At 38.0% G+C, this 25,890-nt stretch overlaps 1 protein-coding gene across 18 annotated transcripts in view; it reads right to left on the bottom strand.

The window, feature by feature from the left end:
* Positions 1 to 25,890, bottom strand: part of TAFA1 (TAFA chemokine like family member 1) — a 955,756-nt gene that overhangs the window by 622,929 nt on the left and 306,937 nt on the right. Inside the window, exon 10 of one of the 18 annotated variants that reach the window (XR_013830285.1) lies at positions 14,118 to 14,135. The exons of the other annotated variants lie outside the window; for them this stretch is intronic. The gene's annotated coding sequence lies outside the window, so the exon portion shown is untranslated. Of the gene's footprint in view, positions 1 to 14,117; positions 14,136 to 25,890 lie in introns of those variants that run through there. 18 annotated transcript variants of the gene reach the window in all.

Here is a 25,890-nt window from a genome sequence, read left to right as displayed (position 1 = left end):
AGGAAACCTTCATGCACTGTTGGTGGGAATATAAATTAGCTGCAGCCACTATGGTAAACAGTATGTAGATTCCCCAAAAAGTTAAAAATAGAACTACCATATGACCCAGCAATTCCACTCCTGGGTTTATAAAAAAAAAACAAAAATACTAATTAGAAAAGATATATGCACCACTATGCTCACTGCAGCCTTATTTACAATAGCTAAGATATAGAAGCAATGTAAGTGTCTGTTTATAAATGAATGGGTAAAAAGTGGTGTGTGTGTATGTACATAAATATACATACACACACAATGAACATTACTCGGCTATAAAAAAAGAATGAAATCTTGCCATTTGCAACAACATGGATGGACCTAGAGGGTATTATGCTACGTGAAGTCAGACAAAGACAAATACTGTATGATTTCGCTTATATGTGTAATCTAAAAAACAAAACAAAAATCAAACATAACAAAATGGAAACAGACTCATATATACAGAGAACGCTGGTGGTTGCCAGAGGTGAGGGAGGTGGGAGGGGGGAGGGATGAGTGAAATAGAGTAAGAGGATTAAAAGGTACAAACTTCCAGCTGTAAAATAAAGATATAAAGTCACAGAGATGTAATGTACAGCATAAGGAATATAGTCAATAATGTTTTAATAGCTTTGTATGATGAAAGATGGTAACTAGACTTACTGTGGTGATATTTCATACTGTATAAAAATATTTAATCACTATGTGGTACACCTGAAAAGAATATAGAATTGTAAGTCCATCATACCTCAATAAAAAAAAGATTCAAATCAGAGAGAGAGCCATGACCCTCCCTTCAAGGAGACATGGTTGGTTAAAAATAATTAGGCATTATTTATAATATACTCATTTTTATATGGTGAATGTATTCATGCATTATTCTATAATAATTAATAAAATAATTTAAAGTATGTGTAATTGCTAATATTGATATGAATAAAATCACTCATAGATGCTCCTGTATAAAACATATATTAAAAGTCTAAGATTCTAACAGTAGAAGATTAAACATATGAATGATGGTATTTTCAGAAAATAAGAAACCATGCAATCAATACAAAAAAACAGTAGTCATCAATCAACCAATGCTGATGCCGGGCCTGTATACAGAGCTGAGGACAGGGGAGGCACAGTTCCTGCCCACCTAGAGTTTACAGTCTATTGAGGAAGAAGGACACTGAGGTAGAATCACACACAGTGCAAGTTATAAACGAACTAAATGCAGATATTTCTGATAGATCAGTAGAAAAATAGGCTACTAAACGGTGTGTACAATAGCATCCCATTCTCAGAAAAACAAATGTGAAAACAAATATGTTGACGCATTGTAAAGAAGATGGGAGGTTATATAATGATATGATAACAGTAATGATCCTGGGTAGTGAGATTCATTCAACACCATCTTGCTTAGACATCTACAAGGAAGTAGAATTGTTTATTTTTCTACCATTGATGTAAATTTTTTCCTACAAGCCTTGACCCTTGTTTAGTTCTTAAGTTATTTTTTTTTAAAGACAGCTTCTACTTTAAACTACTTGTAGTTCATAATCTGACCAACTGCCATCTTACTCCACATCATATTTTAGCTTTTCCTTTTCTTATCTCGTTGTTTTGAACCATTCAGTAGTTAGATCAATTCTGCAGCCATCCAGGCATCATTTATTCATACAATTGACATTTCCTGAGTTTCTGCTAGAGTCCATGCTCTATTGCCACATGTTGTGCATTTAGTTACAAGCAGAGAGAGATGTGGATCCTAGCTTCACAGAGCTTACAGTCCAGGAAAGAAGAATGATTATGCAAAGCACTGGATAAATTATTATACTGACCTCAAGAGAGAATTCTACGTTGGTTATACTGAAACTAGACCTTTCCAACATCGACTAAAGATTCCTGTGACACAAAACCTTGGTTTTCAAAAGTTTTTAATTACTTGTCTCAATTTTTTTCAAATTCTTTCTTTCCTATCACCTTCCCAAAGTGACACATTATAAAAGCCCAAGGAAGACTTTTCAGACTCAGTGATCTATTGTTCTTAAATGTGAAAATGATGGTCTTTAAAATTATGATAAACTATGGTAAAGTATTCTACAAGGCAAAACAAGAGTACATTAAGCTAAATATACTGTAGGCAAAATTCAGCATTGCTCTGGAATTTCCTAATGCTTCTTCTGTGGTCTGTTAATGGTACATTCAGTGGAGAATCATGTGTAATATAATAATTCAAATGACATCAGGCTTTTATGCAATTATATGGAAAGGTTCTTTGTGGTTTTCTTTGTCTTTTCGTTGCTTCTGTGTTTCAGAGAGAAGGAACGAGAGAGACCACACAATGCTGTTCAGATCGCATTCCCACCAGCATAGCATGGAATACAGTGAGAATGTGTTTTCTTCCTGTGTCATCGTGTCTGGCCATAAGATGCTGAAAAAGGATTTACTTAAATTAAGCCTCCAGAGCAGTAAAATACATCTTGCCAGAGACCTTCCCTCTCCACACTGCCTCTGGAATGATCTTTCTAAAACGCACATATCACCGTGTCTCTTCCCTGCCAAAAACCATTTAAAAGGACCCCTTCCACCTACCGCAGGAAAAGATTAAAATATTCACGGGCTGAATTTTTTTTTCCACTACAACTGAAAATACTTTTACCAAACCTCATACATGCACTGTATATTCTTCCCCAAAATGGACTACCTACTTTATTGAACAGGAGAATGTCATTGGGAAAGATGGAAGCTTCAGTTTATCCATAAAAATTTAATACCTAGACATTTTTGGAGGGTAGCTTTCTGATCTTTCATCCTGAAACTGGATTGTGGGCTCAGGTAGAGTCGTATGGGACTTGTGGCTTATGGGTTACTCATCAGAGACTTGCAAATTCCTTGGCATGATATACTAGGCACTGCAAATCTGGCCCTCACCTCTTTGGCGTCATCTCCAGACACAAGCCCCTGTGTATGTCACCTTCTGGCAATTCCACACTATCACATTTCCAGAGACACACTGCGCTTGTTCATGCCCTGGTGCTTCTCTACTGGTTCTTCCCTCTGTCTGGAGTGCCCTCCTCCCACCTTTCTTTGCCTGGAATAAAGGTACTCGTGCTTCAAGACTCACTGCAGCTGCCATCATTTTGGTTAACTCTGCCCTAACCTGTCCCAGGGGAAAAAAAAACAACTAATCACGGCCTCCTCCTGCTTCTTTGCAATCCTGCAGTTTTCATGCTGCATCTATAACCATTGCATGCCTGCCCCACCTGACTAGGGACTTCAGAGGGCAGGACTTAGTTGCACTTCATAAGTTCCTGCCCCAGGACTTGGCACCCAGTGGTGCTTGATAAGTGTTCAATAAATGAATAATTGTACAAATGAAAAAATAAAGGAATTCCAATGTGGCAGGAATGTATTCAAAATCCTGTTGATTTCAGAATGACCACAGACTAGGTTCTTCTTTAGTTTCCTAAAAAGTCTAGTAGTTTGTATTTGTTAATTGCATACTCCTCATTTGCCCTTCCCACCACCCCCACCCCCCGTCCTCCTTTCCCCTTTGGTAACCATAAGTTTTTTTTCTCTGTCTGTGAGCTTGTTTCAGTTTTGTATATACAGTCATTTGTATTTTTTTTTTAATCCACATATGAGTGATCTATAGTATCTGTCTTTCTCTCTCTGACTCAGCATAATATTCTCAGTCTAGGTTCTTCTTATTTTTTTATTATAAAAATTTCCGGATTTCTGGGAACCACATACTGGCAAAGAAACAGGAAGGATTATCCTAGAAGCCAATAATTTGGGGGAGATCCACAAAGTAAACTCTGTGCTCTAACATTTACTATAGAGAAAAGGGAAAGACCTGGCGGGCAGAGCAGATAGATGAGGAGGAGGCTAAAGGTAGGTGGTCCACCTTCACCAGTACTTGGGCAATTAGCTTGGCCTCCCAGGAACACACCAAGCCCTCCAGATCTGAAGGTCACCTACATCGAAACAATGACACATGCAGGAATTGGTGGACTCATAGCATCTTATCCAACTCAAAAGATAGAAGGTTGAACTAAAGATAGGTGACAGGCTCCATGACTTTAGGCAAAATATACAATCAACTTATAAATAAGGGCAAGGCATCTTTTTGTTTCATATTTTATTCACTATTTTCAAATCTGCTTATGGTAAAATGTATTCTTTTTGGTGAACTGTTCTATGAGTTTTGACAAATTAATAGTCATGCAACCTCCATCACTATCACAATAGAGAGCATTTCCATTACCTCTCGGAAAATTTCCTCATGCTGCCCCTTTGTAGTTAACCCCTACCCAAGCCTGGCCCTGGACAGCTCTGATCAGTTTTTTGTCCCTATCGTTTTGCCTTTTCCGGGATGTCCTATAAGTGGTATCGCACAGGATTTCGTCTTTTGTATCTGGCTTCTTTTACTTACCACAATGTAGTTAAGACTCTGCCATGTTATTGTACATTTCAGTAGTTTGCCCCATATTATTGCTGTTCCACTGTGCAGCTTTACCACAATTTTATGTCCCCTAGCCCATTAAAGGACATTTGGAGTATTTTCCTTTGTTAGTGACTGTGAAGAAAACTTCTATAAATATTCATGTATGGTTTTTGTGCGAACATAAGTTTCATTCTCTTGGCAAAATACCTAGGAGTGGGATTGCTGCGTCATGAAGAAAGTGTATGTTCCATTTTATAAGGAAATGCTAAACTGTTTTCTGAAGAAAGTGTGCATTTGTCATTCCTGTACAGTTGTTCCACATCCTTACCAGCACTTGGGTTTGGGGGTTTGTTTGTTTGTTTGTTTGTTTGTTTTGGATTTGGCCATTCTAGTCACAGGATCTTTGAGATGGGATACTTGGAAACAGTAGGTGATATTTTAAACAGAAATTATCTAAAGTATGATAAAATAAGTTACTGGAGCAATGATACAGTAACAATGGAGAGTGTTCTTTTTACCAAATACATTAAATATTTAATGATATAAGGAAAATGTGAGGAAATATATACATAGAGAGCCTGGGGTATAAGAAGACAGAGAATATGATTATAGGTGAAGCTTTGTGCTAAGTGAGAAATGTCTCAACAATGGAAGAAATAGTAGTCATGGTGTTAAGACCATAGGCTGGACTGGACCACCAATGTCCGGAAAGAAAGGTCTGATTTCAAATGATAAATCAGAAAGATGCTTGGTTTCTTAAAATCTGTCTGAAATAAGGGAAGGTCTGGGAAAGGAATTACAATTAAAGGCTTTTTAAAAAAGCCAAGCTAGGGTCCTGGTGGAATAGAGAACATATCCAAGTCCACTATATCAGCAGCCTTATCTGTAAATGTTGGATGGGTGACTCAGAGCCATAATCTTCACGTAGAAATAAAGAGGATTTGCCATCAGCCAAGATGCCTCCCACCTGGACACCAGGATAAGGGTGGACGTGTGAGCAGTAATGAATAGGTAAGACATCTGCTTTGGCGTGTGGATTTGTTTATTTCCCCTTTCTAAGACAATGTCATAGAGTTGCCAGCTCACACTTTCAGGCAAACATTCCTCCCTGCATTCCTGCCCTCCCCGATAGATAATATTCCCAGTCTCTCTCTCCTCCAAACTATCACATAGACAGAGACAGAGGGGACTCGGGGGTTACATCGTGGAACAGAAAGTGTTCTCACTCACCAAGCAAGGACAGGAAAGGATAAGAGTGACTTTCTCATTCTCCATCCCAAACAAGACAAGAACTAGAAGCTGAAAGCACCACTTCATACAGAAACTCTTCTAGGATTCCTGCAATAGGCCAGGCTGGAGGAGCCCATTGAAGGTCACCTGTAAGAGCCTGGGGTCTGGAATCAGACTGTTTGGGCTCAAATCCCTCTCCCCCCACATACTGGGCATGTGATGTTGCCGGGTGAAACAATAAAGAATTGTGTTGCAGGTTCCTGTTAAGTAAAATGGGGTTAATAATATTAGTACTTTATAGGTTTGTGGTGAGGATTCAATGAATTTATACAAGTAAGGAGATTAGAGTAGTGCCTGGAACCCGATGTGTTGCATGTTAGCTCTTATAGTTTTAAGTTGATTATTATTATTATCATAATTAATATCATCATTTATCAAGTGAAGGAAATATTCTAGGGCCTAAGTCCCCTTTTATGCTAAAATCACATGCCTTTATTTTTTCTGTAAGTCCAAGGTCCTATTTATTTGGCTCAATCTATAAATTAGGTAGCACCTGCACTAAAGGTAGTATAGGTTTGCAAGGATACTGCTGTATCTAGTTAGTAGATCAAAGGTGAGAGGTCACTTCGCACCTTTGCTTCTGACTATGTTGCTTTACTCTTCTTTAGTCTGCTCACATTCCCATTTGTTTTACAGTGATACTGTCACATGCCCATTCTGCTATTAAAATAACTGATTTGAAAAGTACACCAAACTCCAAACTGAAAGTTTCCATCAGAAATCCAAACATAGTGCCTATCTGTTCACCTACTCTAACCCAAGGGAGAATGTAAAGTATATTTCCAGCTTTTATACACTGATAAATGTGTCCTCTACTAAAGATTTTTTGACAGGGAAACATATTTCAGTTACCCTGAAGAATAAATACTGGCCACTTTCAAAAAATTCTTTAAACGTGAATTTTTCTATTCTATCTATTGCCTTAGTAAGGAAGTGCCCAGCATACATTTAATTTAGAAAGTCATAAACTGATACTTGTCATATCATGTTGGCTTATATGTATACAAAAGTATATGCTATCAGACGGGCATTAAAATTGAATGGAGAATATTCTTGTCTAAAAGAGAAATGTCTAACATATAATGTAATGTTAATATCAAGGTCAGAAGCTAAATACTTGCATTATGAATGCCTTCAAAAACATACATGCCAAAAAAAACCCACACATCTAAAAAACAGACCCCTAGTAATGCCGGGCTCCTAAAAGAAAGATATAAAGACGAATGACTTTGAGATAGATTGTTCCAGATATTTCAGGTGTTGAAAGCGAAAGTACAGTCCCCAACTGTGAGGACAGAGAGAAGGTGAAGATTGGAACAGCTGAGCAAGTTGGCAGACAAGGAAGTGAGTATGAAAGCTCAGACGCAGAAAAATGTATGAGTCCCCACGTTCATACAGTGAAATAGCAACTGGGTCAATGGAAAACTGTGGAAAATTACAAGAGATGCTATCTATTCCTGTTGAAAATTGAAGGCAATTTAGCCACTTTTTCATGATTGTAAAAGTGTTTCACAACTAGACACTGCCTTCCTAAATGACCGTTAAGTATACATATTTTTCATCGACTGTATATATCAATGTTCTTTCCTCAGACTTAATTTTGGAAGGAATAAAAGGATATTACACACAGGAAAGCAAAGGAATGGAATGAAGAATTGGGAGGGGGCGGGGGGAGAAGGCATAAGGGTGAGGAGGTGAAGAAGGAAAAGCAACAGAGTAAATGATAAATTTACAAGTGTTAAGAAGTGTTAGACATATGTGTCCTAAGAAAGATCCTTTTGTTTTACTGGGCAGGATGGTATGAGGGTGAGTCTCCAGAGGAAGAGATTTCTGTGCTTGAGAAATGGCTTGGGCTTCCCCTGATGGAGACAGAGGAGCCTGGAGGGGAGAAGCAGAGGCAAGAGAGGGGAAGGAGGGTAGAGAGGGAAGCAGAGCCAGGTAATGGGGAACAGGAGTGGTGTGGGGTTTGGAAAAACACGGACAAGGACACAGGCAGCTGCTGGGAGGACAGGGCTGAAAAGAAGGATTGGAATAGTCTCACTCCACGTTAAAAGGTGTTAATTCTCTTTGTATTACCTCTGCAAGATGCTGTCTGTTAGCAAAGGTATGCATTATCTTCTAAAACTTTTGCTATCTGATTGGCATTTCTTTTAGATGCGTTAGTGGGATGAGATGGGCTTTTGGGTGGGAGCTAGATGTCCACAACTTATATGGGGTGAGGGGCAGGAGGGAGAACTTGCCCCAGACTGAACTTGCCCTTGTTTCATAATTTTACCACGAGTATCTTCTTGCATATTTTTTCTCTCTCTATTTTTTTTGTGCATTTGCTTATCCCGCGAGATTTGTCTACCTTCTAGAACTCTGTAAAAATATAAAAGTATTCTGAGAGCTTCAACTGGTGAATCTCAAGATAAGCCCTTGGTTCGTTCTGCCAAGAGGAGGCCGTCCAAACCCAAAAACTGTCTGAAAAGATGCGACGGTACCTGCCTGAGGCTTAAGATTAAAAACACAATGAAATCTCAGAGAAAACAAAAATACCAAGACTCAATTTTTCGTGTGTCCAATAAGTAAATAAAACCTGCAGCTTCTTAGAGAAGGAAAATCTATAAGAAGATTCAAATAGGTATAATTTAGAGGAAAACCGTGTCTCCTCAATTCTGGCTCGGTTTATCGCAATGGAATATGACTCAAGCAGTATTTAGATTAGAACTGAAAATAGAGGCCACAGGAGATGTAACAGAAGACACAAGTCACTGAAATGAACCCTCTGACAAAATTGTATAGCTCTGCATTGTTTGGAATGGATGTTTACACAAAGAAGCCTGAAGTGTTTTTAAATAAAACTTTAAAAATTGCTATTTTCGTTTATTCACGACTCTTTTTAATTATCGGCCACTCTGTGATGCTAGATTTTGAGAGTTATGACAAGCCCCCCAAACAGGGACAACTAGACAAATGGAAATGATTATCTCATCTATCTGCCCAGTCCTCTCATCTGCCATCTACCCCATGAATGAGGTCTTCCCTCTAACCTCGGTCTAACTCTAGGTTAGAATCATTATTCTTTTCTCCTTCTCACACCTCTATTCAGCCTTTCCTCCTCCTTGCCTTATATAACTGTCCATTCCTTAGGCATCCTTCACTACATTGTAAGAGCTTTGGCGATAAGGTCTAATTTTATTCATCTTCTCTTTCAGTACCTAACGGTGTTAGCACAGCACCATGTAAACGTTGGAAAGAGGAAACTGGAATCCAGGTAGGACATAAAATAAGTCACCAGACATCCCACTAGAAAATTATTTTAACATCAGTCTCGCCATACGGATAATTCCAGACCCAGATACGTACTGTTTATCCTTTTCCAATAATGATTGTATTAAACTATTTCCAACTGACTGCAGGTTTCTGCTCCTAAGTAAGTTTCCTCCCCCCTAAAATTTGCTGGGAATTGATTCTAAATAGGAAATTGTGAGTTAAGAAACAATTCCGAAGTTTGGAATTGATGCATGCCAGCCAAATGGTAGCAACATGTTCCAGTAGCCTGACCATCTCAAAAGCCACAACAGTTTTTGTTGGTGCAATTCTTTCTGGTATTGAATCTAAGTTCTTGTAATATGGTATATAAGCTGACTTGTGGTCTTTTCAAAACCACTAAAAAGAGGACATCCTTTCTCTTCCTAAGACGGGTATATTTCAGCCTAGGATTGCTATTACAAACAATCAGCATCTTATCTGGGAAAACTCTCAGGCAAAATGTACTACATAAAAGATAGATAACTTAAAACTCCATTAAGATGTGTGCTGGTCAAAGAAAGCCATAAATTTCTTTTATCTTTATAAGTTGTTTTACTGATGTGACATTACTTTTTGCCATTGTTAATAATGCTATCCATTTTACTTCCAGTTACATGCATTCTCTTGACATTTTAAGTATATTCTCTTATTTCTTCATCTTACAAAACATCAAGTTAATGTCCTGAAAAGAAGTTAATTAGAGGAACTTAGAGGGCATTGAGATCACGCTTGATGGAAAGCGCAAAACAAAGTTCTGCCAAGGTTCTGAGTATAGTAACTCTTTAGACTCAATTGGCCTCTTAAGCAAACATTTTCAGATGTATTTTCCACTGGTTTCCTTCCCTATCATCCCAAACCAACTCATCTCAACTGGCACACAGGCAAGGTAAGAAAACCAATGTGAATTCAGACAGAAAACCCCATGAGGGAGAGATTTTGTCCATCTTGTTTAATGCCGTACTTCCAAGTCCTGACACACTGAAGGCACTCAAATATACTTGTACAGTAAATGACAAAACTTAATGCTCCTTAAAGTTGTCAGCACTATAGAACAGAGTACACCAGCTATTACGCATTACAATTAATATTTAATAATTGAAGTGAGCTCTAGCACTGTGTTGTGCAATACACCAGCCATATATGACTACCGAGCACATGAAACGTAGCTAGTAAGATCAAGGAAAAGAACTTCAAATTTTATTTAATTTACTTAATTTAAATTTTAAAACTGGTGTGTGATTTCTTACTAGAAAACTTTCAATACCTATGAAACAACTCAAGTATGTGGACCAATTTTTTCAACTTTAAATTTTATGAAATCTAAATAGAGATCAAGTCTTTCCAATGAAAACGTAGGGTCTGAATTGAGATGTGCTGTAAGTATAAAACACATACCAGATTTCAAAGACTTAGTACAGAAAAAAGAACGTAAACTATTTCATTAACAAGTCTTTATGTTGATTACATATGGGCATGATAATTGTAGCGGGCTGAATGGTATTCTCCCAAAAGATATGGCCACGTCCTAACCTCCAGAATCATGTGTAAATGAGGGAACGCTACCTTACACGGCAAAACACATGTGATTAAGAATCTTGAGAGGTGGCACTTACGCTGGATTATCCAGGTGAGCTCTAATTCCGAAGACAAGTGTCCTTTTAAGAGTGAGGCCAAGAGATATCTGACAGACAGGAGAGGAGGAGGCAAGGCAGAGATTGGAGAGAGGTGGCCACAAGTCAGGGAACACCCACAGCCATGAGAAGCCGGGAGACGCAAAGAAGGGATTCTTCTCTAGGGCCTTCAGAGGGAGTGTGACCCTGCCAACACCTTGACTTTGGATGTCTGGCCTCCAAAACTGTAGAAGAATAAATTTCTATTGTTTTAAGCAACCAGTCTCTGGTAACTTGTTACACAGCCATATTTTGGATATGTAGCATTAAAAACATTATTAAAATTAATTTTCTGGGTTTTTTTAAAGTTTTAATACTGTGGCTACTAGAACATTTAGAATTACCTATGTGGCTCTCATTGTATTTCTATTGTATGATACTACTAGAGAATAAGGTCTCAGAGATTAGCTATCTTTCCAAATAATATTTTTCGTGGAATTTCCATCTCTTAGGTCACATACGTAAGAAGAAGCTTAAAAATCTTAAATTCACAAAATGATGAAATGTTAGCATGCTACCACCACTCCTAGAACATAGGAGTGTTCAATTCATGTTTAGGAATTCATTTTTTAATATTTAATTTGTAGATTTTTTCTATTCATTCAAAATCATTAAGCTGGACAGTCTAGTTAATGTATGAGATGAGAGAATTGGAATTTTGAGAGTTTCCAATAAGATGAAATGAAGGTTGAAATCTAACAAGACAGAAAGTAACAGGGACAAATTTAAAGTCCACACTTGGGTCCAAATAGCCAACTGTGAAAACAGAGACTTGAGGAGATATGACTTCACTGTGGCGTGTGAAAGAGACCTGGGGGTTTTCACCGATGATAGACTCAATCTGAGTTGGCAGGTTGGTAGAACTGCCAAAACAGCTACTGTGACCTTGGGCTGCTTAAATAAAAATTGGGGTTCCACAAGCAACAGTCCTGGCTTAGCTCACAGCCGCACTAATTCACATGACAATCAATTAGCCTGGAAAAGGATGACCTAGGAGAGATATAAGGTCTTTACATCTAAATGGTTCTTTTACAGAAGACATACTGAGCTTGTTCTGAAGCCTCCCACAAAACTAAAAACCACCCGGATCTTCTTCCCTAGGATTCTGCTAAGCATCATGGTGGGGTAGAAATCTAATCATTTCGGCTATCCAGTATTGAAAAAGGCTACCATAAAAGGTAAAACATCCCAGGTCTTAGAGGAGACTCAAAAAAGTCTGAGAATATTGTTCATTTTCCATAAGAGCAACATCCCAAGATAACTGTGTACCCTTTTCCAGAAACAACGTCACACAATCAAGAGTTAGGGCAGTAGTCAGGAGTATAAACTGTTATCTGGGTTTGAATCCTAGCTCTGTTATTTGCTAGTTGTGTGACGTTGGGCAAATTCCTAACCTCTCTGAGCTTCTATTTCTTCATCTGGAAAATTGGGATAATAAATGTTCCTACTTCCTCAAGTTATTGTTGCAGGGTTTAGCCATGGACTGTGGGCTTCAGGCCAACCCCTGTGCTCACTCCTGTGGCCAACAGAGTCACGCCAGTTCAGGGGACCAGGACCACTGAAGCTAGCATAGAATTTCCTTTTCAGCACAGGGCTGAGGGCTGTAGTGGGGAGTATGTGGATACATATTATGTAACATTTGATGGGGAGTAGAAGGAATGATCTCCATCTCACGAGGTCCTAAAATTTCTTTTATTTATTTATTCATTTAGTTAACAAATGTGTCTTAAGGGCCTTCTTTGTGCCATGTGATACATCAGGGACTAAAATTGATTTTAAAAAAAATCTCTGCCCTTGGAACTTAGATTCTAATGGGGAGAGACAAATAATAATGTTAACAAATAAGGGAATGACGTAATATGTTAAAAGACAACAAATGCTACCTCAAAAGAAGAGCAGGGTACAGGATCTGAAGCGCTGGGAGGAGGGTGAAATTAAAAATTAATATAAAGTGGTTATGTGAGACCTCACAGGGGAGGCAATACTCGAGTAGAGACTTGAAGGGGGCGAGAATGTATTCCGTGTAGATATCTGGGGAAGAGCTTTCCAGGCAGAGCAATAGCCAACAAACATAGAAGTGTATCTGTCTTTGAAGGGACAACAAAGAGGCCAGTGGGGATATAGGAGATGAGCAAGGAAGAGAGTAGGAACAGCTGTCCCAGAGGTAATCGGGGAAAGGTGAGAAGTGGCTGGAGTTTGGATATATTCTGAAGTTGGGGAAGTAATAGTCTTTTTAAAAAAAATTTTTTTTTAATTGGAGAATAGTTGAGTTACAATGTTACTTTCAGGTGTACAGCATAGTGATTCAGTTATACATATGCATACATTCATTCAGGGAAGTAATAGTCTTGCTGATGGACTGAACATGAAATTTGAGAGAAAGAAGGGAGTGGAGGGCAATTCCTAGGTTTTTGATGAGAAGGATGGGAAGGATGGAATTGCCATTAACTGAGATGAAGAAAACTATGGATGGAAGAGGCTTGGGGATGGGGGCAGATCAGTTTTATGATTAAAAGAATTTTACCTAGGTCAAAAAATGAGTCCCAATTTCAGCATGCCCCAAAACAATACTTCGAAGGGCCCAACCAGTGAATCCACAACTGCTTGGCAGGTGACGTATTTGAGGCAAATGAAGTGTCTCATGAAACCTTGGTCTAGACAACTGCTAAAGTAATTTCTAACTCTTAAGTTACCTAAGTATGATTTTTAAGTAATTTAATGATGTGTAATGGAGTGTGTGTGTGTGTCTGTGCCCGCATGCACGCACGTACCAAGGAGACGGTCTTGAAAGTTCTTTAAAATCCTGACAAAATAATTCCCTCAGCCTTACCCCACCTCTAGGAAGTGGGAGGTTAGATACCAAAGCCAAGTTTAACAGGACTAAACCTGATATGCGTGTCGTCTTCCTGAACCATCCACGGGAAACAACAGTTGCTAATGATATTTGTGACAAAAGTGTTGATGGACCCGGCTAGTCTTCCTATTTTTTTCTTCTCTTCCTTTAGACACACAGTGGTGAATTACAGCTTTTTCTGCCCATCAACACACTTTTTTAGCTAATAAGAAAAAAAACCCCTGTTTGTTAAATAACAGCTCCCAGGAAGCCTAACTCTCCCTAAAGCAACTTTTCTTCAGCTGGGGTCACCATGGATTATGAGTGCTTCATTAAAGGAAGGAGGAGAGGAATAATATTACCATACTCCTAGGGTTTGAAAATAAGTCATTTAGCACCTGCAATTGCAATGTTCTCTGCTATCACTGTTTTCCAAGCTTCATTAATTTTTTTTCTTCCAAAGTCAGCATCCATCCTTACAAACCTTTCTCTCCTGCTGTCATCAGAGCATTTTAAGCATTAATCCATGACAAATGGGTGCATTTGATCCATAACTGATTTCTCCGCCTGCCAACTAGAAACAGATACAGTTCTGAAAATGAAAATAAGAATAAAAAATACCTAGGATAACATAAAAATAACATCTACTTACTAAATATGCCATATAAATATTTCATCTACAGCCAAGGGAGGCATCCCAGATGGTAGAGTATTGAAGGCTTTGACCTTTCTGTCACAGGCAGCAATTCTTCTTAAAACAGGGATCAGTTCACAGATTAGACTCACGCAAATGAGAGGGTGGAGGGAGGGAAGGAGAGAGAGTGAGTAAGCGAGAGCCTTAGGTGTTTGCTATAGGAAAGGGCTCAGTGGAGGAAAGTGCAGGATCTCCCATGGCCCCGAAGGTTTGCTTCACATTCACTTACATGAGGAACTGGGTCTTGGGACACCTATTCATTCCAAAGTCAGCTGTGTGAAAACGGAACAAAACAAAACTGGATGCTTGGTGTCACGTTGCATTTGGTTTGGTTTTGCTTTCTGGATTCACTAACTGGATTACTCTCTTCTTTATAGACTGAATAACTGAAATTTCTGGAGTCTTATCCAAATAGTAAAATAAACTAAGATATCCAAGCTTGGATATCTAAGAATGAAAGAGTACTGCAACAAAAAAAATATTATTTCCTAAGCACTAAGGCATTTTGTGGTTACCATGAATGCTGCTCACCAAGTATCTCCTGCCATCTGCCTTCTGGGAACATGGTAGGCTTGCACTCTGCAGCCTCTTGCCACTGGGTTGAACCACAAGACCAGGTCTGACCAATGAGTTGTGACATGTGTCACTTCCAAGCTGAAGCACTGATTTGCTAATGTTACCTTCAGACTCTCTGTTTCTTTCCTTCATGATGAACAGTAGAGGCTCCTCCTAATTCTGGATTGAAAATAGCATGGAGCACAGACTCCAGTCAACCCCAGGGGACAGTACCACAAGCAAGAAATAACTTCCATTGCCTTAAGCCATTGAAAGTTGCAGCTGATTGGTTATCATAGCATCACCTAGCCTACTCTGAAACACATTCATTTCCTTCTTAATTCTGTCCATCACAACTCAAACTAATGATACTGGAAGAGGCAAAGAATTTTAGTATTACAGTCATTAAGAGCATGGGATCTGGAACCAGATTACCCTAGTTCAAATCCTAGCTTCACTACCTATTAGCTGTTGCACTTTGAGCAAGTTATTCAAACTCTCTGAACCTTACTTCCCTCACTGGTAGAAAGAAGAGAACAAAGTAGCTGCCTCACAGTGGTAAGTGAAGGATTAATGAAATAATATAGAATTCTTAGCACAGTGCCAGGCACATAGTACATAGTAAAAATCTATATTTAGTGTGTATATACTGATAAATCTTAGCCACAATCAAGGACCAGGAGTGCTAAATTAACTTTTTAAAGTCAGCCTACACTCTTTGTCTCCTGCTATCTTCAAAGCACATGCACTAATCCATGACAAAGGAGTGCCTTTTACCTGACCTTCTGACCTTCACATTTTTCCAGTGCATCTTCCTTTCTGACTCCAGACCTTCATAATGCTGTTATCTTTATCTGGAATTCTTTGCTGTCCAAACTCCATCCCTAACTCTTGGTCTGACCCTTTCTACTTTTCCCGGTCTCATTTAAAGCATGTTTTTTCACAGAAGACTTGACTCAGATCTTAGACCTTTCCTCCACCAAATAACCCCTCCAAGGAAGGAAGGGGATGAATAGATGGTCTTGGAGCTCCTCAGGGTGCTTTAGTAGGACAACAGGGTAATGTCTGTCTTGGCAGGAATCCCACTATATTTATCTAACACTGGCTATAAGATGACAGACAGTACGTGAAGCCTCCACTTCCAAATGTTCTATTACAATGACAACTTTCTCAAATTAGCATTTTTATATTGCTTTCTGTTGATGAATACTACCATACCCACTAGAAAGAACTTTACACCAGATCTTATTCACACAAATAAGTACACCAATAGAGCTTTCTGCTTACAATAATAATAAACTACCCTTACATGTTTTCAACAATTTAATTAAATACAATTAACTCTAGTTTGTTTCGGCAACCTATTAATGTCACAATTGAATATAAATAGGCTCATGAAAAGATTATAATTAATAAATCTTTACACTACTGTAAAATTAGTCTGATGCTCTGCTTGCCAGAAATACTGAACAGCATTTTTGAGGTATGTTAATGAGAACAGTAAAAAAGAGATGATAAAGTTTTATCAAATGATTCGTCAAGACTTCTGTAAGGCTTTGACCTCTTCAGCAGAGAGCTCTTGCAAGTTAGATATGGTTCTTAAGGGACTCTGAAACACTAATTGCAAATTTATCATCATCTTATGATATCTTTAATCCATGCTTCTAACTGTATAGGCTATTCTCTCATGCTAATTCAAATTCCCTGGAGTCTTAAAACATAAGAAACTGACCACTGTCATTTCATTTTTTGTTGTTGCTTTTGCTAAGGCTCAAAACATTAGACACCATGCTACTTAAGCAGTCATTGATACACAAAAACATTTTGTATTCAGAGTAAAAATATAGGGTACACATAAGAGTACACAAAAATGGTACCTTGGGATGAAACCCATGGACATTTAGGTACTAATGTGCTTGTCAGTATATACCTGGGTTTCTTCCTTTAGCTGTTGGGTCCTATGATAGAGGTGAAGGGTTATTGTAAGGACAACACTATAAATGGAAAAAGAAACACCTGAGGAAGTAGGGATAAATGGTATAAGATTTCAGTTGACTAGTGGCTATTTTAATAGAGTTTTAATAGAATTATAACCCATTCTGAGAATCACAAAGCACCAATGCTGACTTTTGGACCACTTCTTGTTAATGAATTATTGGCCAGATATTTAAAGTAATTAACCAAACTTCCCTATTATGTGGCAGCATACAGACTCTGCCAAACTTATTGATTAGAGCACCTTCATCAGTAATTACCTACACATCCTGCTGTTGAAAAGAAGGATGCTGTGAGTATTGACCTGGTCATATTGACTTAGAACTCATGGCTAACCCTTATGTATTCCAGAGTAGAGATTAGCCATAAAATCCCTATCTTTTGTCCGTTCTGAGTAAATGGATTTTATTGTCAGAAGTCTCAGATGTGATCATAAAGGGACTAAATAAGTCGAAGTTGTAAAATTTCTATATGCACCATTTTTATAGAATAAAATATTACGGGTATATGTGTTAGTATAAAGCAGTCCTTCTATATCATCTTTGCTTTGACCTTCATATATGTACATAACAATATAATGAGATGCCTTGTGCTGGACACCTACTCTATGGCAGATATAGAACAGACACCATCTCTATACCTTACTCAAGCCTGAAAGGTAGGAATTATATAAACAGGAATCCCCATTTCATGCGTGTGGCAGGGAGAGTTACCATGATTTGCCCACACTTGGAGCTAAGAGTGGTAGACCTCGGACGGGAGCCCCTGGTTTGCCTGGTACACCAGACTGCTCTAATTCCTACAACTCCTTTGGCCAGGAATCACTGGTGACAATGAGGGTGAGGTCAGGCAAAAAACCTGCAATTCAGTTACGTATAAGAACAGCCTAGATCAAGAGTGGACAACCTGTCTCATCTCAAAATTGAACAGGTAAGTCCAGGGAAGGCACTCTGCACAGTATTTGACATTGTAGGTGTTGAACAATGCTGGCTCTGGCAGTGTTTCTTGTGGTTGTTTTTGAAATACTACCATGTTTAACAACTCAGGGATTGGAGCACTGTGCTTGGAAGGGTTCACAGGTTGAATCTGGGTAAAAGTACAGAGAGTGCCATAAGTGATGAGCAGTCATGTCCACAACGCATGATCATAGGAAGAGTGGGCTATGCCATCACTGGCCATGGGCATATTTTAGAACGAACAAGAGGACTTGTTCTGATGATGAGAGGAATGTGAAAGGGAGACTTCAGGTCTGATTATGTAAGCAATTTCTACCAAACATGTTATTGAGTTACGGGTCTAGCAAGTTTTATTTGAAAGAGAGCAAATTCCATATTTTAGCAGCAAAAAAGATACTGCTGCAAATGATCAAACCACTTACCCGAAAGGTCAGCCCACTTTACAACATTCTAGATAATTTATAAAGTCTCAACATGATAAATGCCAAAAAATCTTATCAGAAAGTTAAGTTGCCGTTAGAGAGAATTCTTTTCCAGTGTGAATGATTTCTAACTTCATTTTACGTAAAACAGAAAAAATACACTGAGTCTAATAAATGCAGATTTATCCTATGCTGCTGCTTCCTTGCCTAGAGCACGAAAAGGGCCTCCAAAGTCTAAAAGAACTTATCAGGAGACAATAGTTCTGTAAAAAATACTTGAAAATGAGGCGCTGTTAATCCAATAAGCAACGAAAGTATGCTCTCAGCCAGACCTGTTTGCAAAGCAGCACTAAGACTAAAGCATTATTCAGCCACATTAAATTAAAATTATTGCATGATATCGCCAAGCCCAAGACACAGTTAGTTGCGGGCTGATGTAGAACAACGCCCCATAACATAGAAATTTGTTTTGTAATTAAATTAAACCAAGACTAACTTGCTGATATTCCTAGAAGTAGTACTTGGTTGCAATGGAAAGAGCACCTGCCTGAAAGTCAAGCCATAACCTAAGTTTTCCTCTCAGCTTTTAATTACTATCCACAGTTTACAGTGTTTTATATAATGAGGATAACAGAACTGACCACTTAGGGTTGTGATACAGATCACGTGTCACATGGGAAGGAACCGTCCATAGCAGAGGCTACGTACAGTAGAGACTCAGGAACCTGAGCCATTACTCAGGACCCAACAAAATTCTCAACCTTACCCTTCCAAGCTAGATGACCTTGAACAAATCAATTATCTTATTCTTTAAGATATTCCTTATGAGTAAAATGGAAAGATGTTCTAACTCATAAGGTAAGTGTAAAGATTCAGTGAAACATCAAATGCTTAGAATCATTCATTCATTCAAGTATTTATTTGACTCTCACCATGAGCCAGACACTGAGTCAGGCATCCCCAGACTGCTGGGTTCCCTACCCTCACAGAACTGACGATCTGATCAGGAAAGGCAGTGTTAAAACAGTGATTATAATAAAGAGGCATTACTATTACTAATGGGAAGCGTAGTTTTCTGTACCTAGTAAGTGGACCATAAACATTTGTTGAATAACATATTAAATTTGTTGTATATTAAAAATAAAAATTTTTATCCTTAGGATTTGATTTACAGATATGCAGTTTCCTCTAATATAATAACCAGATTTCAAAAATCAACGGTAGTAACATATTTTGTCTTGTATTACACAAAGGTAACAATAATTCAAAGGTGTGAAGGGCCTCATGGGACCCAGAGAGTCTGGCCAGAACACAGTTGCTGCATTTGTTGTTAATTAACTGACTTGCTTTCCACAGAGACTCAAATTGTGGAAACAGGGCTTCTTTCCTCCATTTTAACTAGCTGTTCATCTGTGATCATCAGTGTACATTGATAAGGCAGCCTTTAGATTACAAAACAGTAACAACAACAATAAAATCTTGCTTTCCCTTTAATTGCAATAATATAAAGTTTCTCCAGCTAGTTTAGGGCCTATAGACAGTTAGGTCACTGCCCTACCTTGTCCCCCCTTACTTGCCAATAAGATTTTAATTGTCCTGTTCCCTCCAGTTTGGTACACTACCCCTTGATCCTCTCCCACAAACTCAATTCCTACCCAATTCAAAGCCCAACACAAAATCCAGTCCTTTATGAGGGCTTCCCAAATCCTCTCTGGTCAGAGTGAATTGCTTCATGTTTCACGATCAAGAGCACCTGCTTGGTTAGAGCTCTTACGGCAAGCAGCTTTGCATCACTGACATAGAGTAAGAGGAGAATAGGGAAAGGAATCAAAAATTTCTGGATGTAACAAAAAGAAAGTTCTGCAACTCTTAGACGTTGAGAGAATTGCTGAAGATGCACTATTTCAAACCATAGTTACTGGACATTTGTGGCTATTTAAATTTGATTTAATCACACTTTTGGATCTTTTTCTTATTTTTTAAATGAAATATTTCATGGCATGCACTTTTGGATAGGAGAGGGATCCTAGAGATGGTCAGTCAATGAACCAACAGGGACAGTCAAAGACTCTCAACTTGCATGCCCGTGTCAATCAATTGATAGGTGATGCCCGGAGAAGGACTGAAAAAGTTTCTGAAATCACATCTAGGCTCTGTGGGAACAAACACTGATTGATTCCCTAGGCCTATGATAGATAGAGGGCTGCAGATTGGCAGCATGTATGCCATAAATCTGCTTTTACGTCTAAACGATCCTGGGAGTAGCTGTCAAAAATGTTGCCCTACAAATGTTCACCCAGTGACCTAGTTTCTCAAGCACATGTCCAGTACATGGCATCTTGCTCTTTCATCAGATAAAGAGATTTAAGAAGATACAAAAACAATTCAACTTAATAAGGTCTCATCTGAGAAGCTTCCAAACAGTATCTTCTCCTGTCTTACATCTTATTTTATTTCAGAAAAAAATGGGTTTTTAAAAATTTTTTGCCATCTCACACATTTTTTAATTCAGAGTTTCAGTAGGGCTGGTCTCTAGATACAGTTTCTTCATAGAACAGTGAGGTTCAAATTTTCCTGATTACAGCACCCCAAGGAGGTGAAATATCCAATTCCTACCTGTTTCCACTTTCAGCGGGAAAATATTTAGATAATAAATACTTAGGTAATAAATACTTGGAAAGATGCATTTATAAATCACTCATTGTTTTTATAAAATAAGTTAAGCTTATTAATATGCTAATATATTATGAAACAATGTCCTACAGACATAAAAATAATCCAAAAATGTTACTTACCTTGAGAATTTATGTTGCATAGGTTCACGCGCATATAAACAATGTCACTAGACAAGTATCACCATACAAATAAGTTTGAGAGTGATTACATATACATGTTTTACAATAAGAATATACATGAATCATTTCTGAATCACAACTCAAGAATATCTTAAAGTCTAATCCTTAGAAAATTTAAAAGCCTAAATATGCAAATATGCATCATTACAGACTATAGGGTTAATGAAACAGCCCACGGCACACTTAATTGATAATGATGAAACTAAAGCAACACTAATTTATAATTAAAAAGCAAGGGCCACAGCAATGGAAAATCACTAACAACTCAAACAACACTCAACATGCACTGATAACAAATTATCCTTCCCCAAGTTGCATGAATTCTAATTATTTGCATGCAGGCCCTTCGCAATGTTTCCAAGAGCTAGCAGCCAGTTTTCTTAGCAGAATACTGAATTAAGGAAGCTCGGTAAACCTTAGTTACATGTCATTCTAGTAGAAGGATAACTCAGTCACTATACTAATAAGTAGCCTATGTTCATATGCAAAATGAATATACATAAAATCTTAAATCATTTACCCAAAAGAATAACAACCACAGCAAAAACAAAACGCCTTGGGTTTCAAGATAAATTTATAACCCTCTAGTGGACTACAGACTAGATTTTGAGAAGTTTAATAAAGTATTAAATAAAGGGTTTTATATAGACATCACTATGCTGCCTGATGATTCCCTCGGTTTATTACATTTACAGATTACTCTTTCTCCCTAGCCTTAATCTAAAGGAAAATTAATTGATTTTTAGCCAAGATTCAAATGAGACCTCTCTTTAGGCCATTGGCCTTGTAACACTAATTCTCTCTGTTTATCAGACCCCCCCAGTAATACCAGTTAGCTGCATATAAAAGGCTCTGAGACACACAGCGTTTTAGCATGTTGGTTATAACTCAGAGTAGGACTCACCCGTGGGCATAATTTTAAAGCAGGCCAAAACAGATCTGCATAGGAATTCCCCTTTTAGCCCCACCGCCTTCACCTCTCTCCACTGTGCTTGCATAAATTCATTAGGGATCATAAAATGTTGGAGCTGGAGATAATCTTATCTAAGGTCACACACTGACAGCCTGCAGGTGGGACATATCCCTGAATCAAGTTTTGTTTGGCCCACCTGACGTTTAAAAGATAAAGAAATTACACATAAAATTCTAGGTTTCTGATTTGCCTGGAAATATCAGATGATCCGGTCACCTTGAGCCCATCTCAGGAGTAGCTAAGGATGCACTGTGCCCTCTAGATGTGCATATGCTCTTAAGTTGCCACAGTTTTCAGCATTTTATAATGTCTGGCCTCTAGGCTGATCCAATTATTTTTGTTAACGACCTGGTCTGTGAAGCTATTTGCCTTCTCCATCTATGAAATCACCCAGAAAGTTTTCAAATAGCTTTAGCAGAGGGCTTTTTAAATATACAAAGGTGATTTGTACAGCTTCTTGCTCTATCAAATGGATGAAGTCAATGAATCAATTCCTTGGGCAGCTTAAAGCATCTTTATTTGGCAGAATATACTTCACTATTTGTGGAATGCAAATCCTTGGAGACCACCTCCTTGGAGCTGCTAGGAACAATATGAAAACCATTGATTCCCTCCAACTTTCTCATCTGGAGCCTTGCGATTGACAACTTACGTGAGATGCTGAAAGCACCAGCGTCCTACTCCTACCCTGGTGCTCTTTCTTCATCACCATTAGGTATAAAAAAAAGGCTTAATGTGGTGCTTTCTCACCAATATTTGCATTTTTTAAAGACATAAAGTTCTTGCCTAGTTGATCAGCAAATATTGATTGAATACCTACACAATATTTATTCAGTGGGAAGGATGACCTGCTGGCCTGCAGACTCTCATCCAGGATCTGTTGTCAATTTCAGGAGCATTGAAATCCTTTCCCCACCCCCGCCACGACCCCGTGTGGCAATTCATCTAAATCTGGAAGCGGGCATTTATTCACTTCAAAGCATATGACTCAATAGGTCCATTCTTCATCCACATGAATGGGAAATCAGAAAAACCCTTTGGATGTACAAAGACTCAGCTTGTATTTATTCTTGGGTATAAAGGAAGCATGCCTTGAAGTGAAGGTCTAGTAAGGGCATAGTAAAGGTAAACACAGGTAATTCTATCAACAGAACAATGGCCTTTGCTGAGGGGAGGTCTTCCTCCCTTCTAGACTGAGGGGGAAGTTTGGTTGGTCTCCTTCCTTGCATGGAGGATGGATTCACTTAATGAGTAAGCAGATCACTCTGCATATCTATGCATCTTCTGAGAGAAAATTGCTGTGATAATATTCTTTCTCTTTTCTTTCTCTGGAATTTTATTATATAAAGTTCGGGAAAGAGAAAGAAACAGTGGGCCAAGAGGGTTCCCTAAATGCTTTGAGGACATTATATTTGGAGAATCCAATTAATTTATACAAACTGTTAACAAAATAATGCATCTTCTCTGTATCCTAAAGAAAGGAAAAATTGCTTGTCTGGTGTTATTTTCTCCCTTCTGCAAAGATGAAGTGAATTTTTTTCTTGTTATCAAAAGATTTGAAAGCAAAAGGCCTTTCCCTATTTGCTAAGTGAAGTTTCCTTTTCAGATCCTCAAGGCCACAATAATGTTTTCTAATCTATAGAAAAAAAAAAACCAAAACCCTCATGCTGTGACTGAAAACCTTAGGGATTTAATTTTTTACTGCATTTGTAAGTTTGTTCTTTGGACCATTTTGACTAATGTAATGGCTGTCAAATACAGTCAAATATCTACCCAAAGATACTGCACAGATACACACATACATACGTGCATATGTTACAGTGACAATTTAGTGTTTATACCACTCTCTATTTGAGGTATGTCCTTTCTATAAACACACATACAGATACACATGCATCCAACCATACACACACAAATACTCACACACAAGTAGGAAAAAATAAGGGAGAGTTCAAGATTCCACCAGAACAGTCATTCCTTTTTTCCTTAATAATTTAACACATATTTTCTGAGCACCTACTATATGCCAAGTTCCTTACTAGAAGCAAGAGATAAAAAGATGCATTTTATAGGATTCCAGGATTATCTTGGCTCTCACTTCTCAAAGCATGTGATATGAATAGGCACTGTAGCTGTTGTCCAAATAAAAGAAGTTCGGAAAATTTTAGTTAAACACAGTCAGGCTTCTTATCTGTAAATCTTTCCAGAACTTTCATACACACACATGCACTGCAAATCTCTAAGAGAAGAACATATCATGCAGTGAGTGCTTCCCCAACAGTTAATAGCTTTTTTCCAATGAGCATTTTGAGGGGACAGTGTTTTGTGTACTGCGAAATGCTGGCCTAAACATTTTATAGGATTAAGGCTCTTAGAAGGAAAACGGGCTCATGATACTTTGCTACCTATATTTCCTTCTTTTTCCTTAAACTGGGAACATTGATACATTTCTAATTTAATCATAAAACTCTCTACAGCAAATATTTTAAGCTTTTCATTAAAAATCAATATATGCCCATCCTAGAAATGAACCTGAAAAAATTTCAAAATTGTAGGAAATAAAAAGTCCAAGTCAATGCAGTCCTCCCACTAGGTTTAACTAACACTGTATAAAGAATGTTTATATCTCTTCCTACATTTTTCATACATGTGCAAATATTTATTTTCTCCAAACTATTTTGAAGCTGAGTATTCTATTCCTTGTCTTCTTCACCCGGCAGTAAATCATGGGCACTTTTCCACAAGAGTACATATGAACATATCTCATCCACTGCAATGGCTACGTTGAATGCCGTTGAGCAGATTCACCATGATTATTCTACCAGTCCCCTTTTGATGGAGATGAAACTCCTCTCTAATTTTTTGCCATTAAAATTATTGTTGCAGTGACTAAACCTTAAACATACATCTTTTTAAACCTGTCCAATCATTTTCTTAGGATAAGCATCTAGAAATGGAATTGTATCAGGACTGGCACATTTTACATTTTGGAAAACAATGCAAAACTGTTTTCAAAAAAACGATGTACCAATTTATACACTCAAGCTTTGAAATTTTCACACAGAGTTCAAAATTGGAAGACTAAAAAGGAGTTGAGTTTTCATCTTAAATGAACTTTAAGAAATGAACAATTGAAGACTAATGTTCATTAGTGCCAGTTCTAAAAATTTGTTTGCAGTGTCGTATAAAATGGAGGCCACGGGCTTGAGCTCACATAAGTACTTTGATAGCACTGTAATAACTCTCTTATAAGTTCACGGGATGGTCAGAAAATCTTTATTTGCATCTCTACCTTATTTTGATATTTTGGGGTCTCATCAAATGCCCATGGCTGCTCTCTGACTCTAGGGTGAGGTCAACATCGTCAATCAGAAGATCAATGGATTGTCACCAGCACCAGTTACCCCAAATAACAACCTGTCTGTTCCAATCCTTAGACCAGTTCACTACACTTAGCAATCTAGTATTGGTATGTATTCTGAGAAAGCCAATATGCAACCACTGGTATTCTCACTATTTCTTTTATACTGCAATTATAAAACAACCCTTTATTGTAAGGAACCTTGGTATTCTAATGTGGATTCCTTAGGCAGCTTTCAATAAAGTGATACTGAACAGTAAGCAAAAATAATTATAAGGCATATAAGAACTTTTTTAATATTTACCCAAAAACAATCATGCTTTAAAATGGACGATGGTGTTCAGTATGTAATAAGTCACAAACGAATACCTCTAAATACACAGTTGGCTTCATAAAGCTTTAAATCAGACCGAGGATAAGTTACACAGACAATTCTACTCAGAGTCATCTTTCTATACTTCTATACACCCTTGTCAATAAAATAGCATCGACTCAAGAATAAATGATTCATAAGGCATTTACAACTTCTTGTCTCA

The sequence above is a fragment of the Stenella coeruleoalba genome (assembly GCF_951394435.1).
Source record: "Stenella coeruleoalba genome assembly, chromosome: 10".
Classification (NCBI taxonomy): Eukaryota; Metazoa; Chordata; class Mammalia; order Artiodactyla; family Delphinidae; genus Stenella; species Stenella coeruleoalba.
The sequence above is the reverse complement of the archived record's forward strand: the minus strand, read 5'-3'. Positions and strand labels throughout refer to the sequence as shown.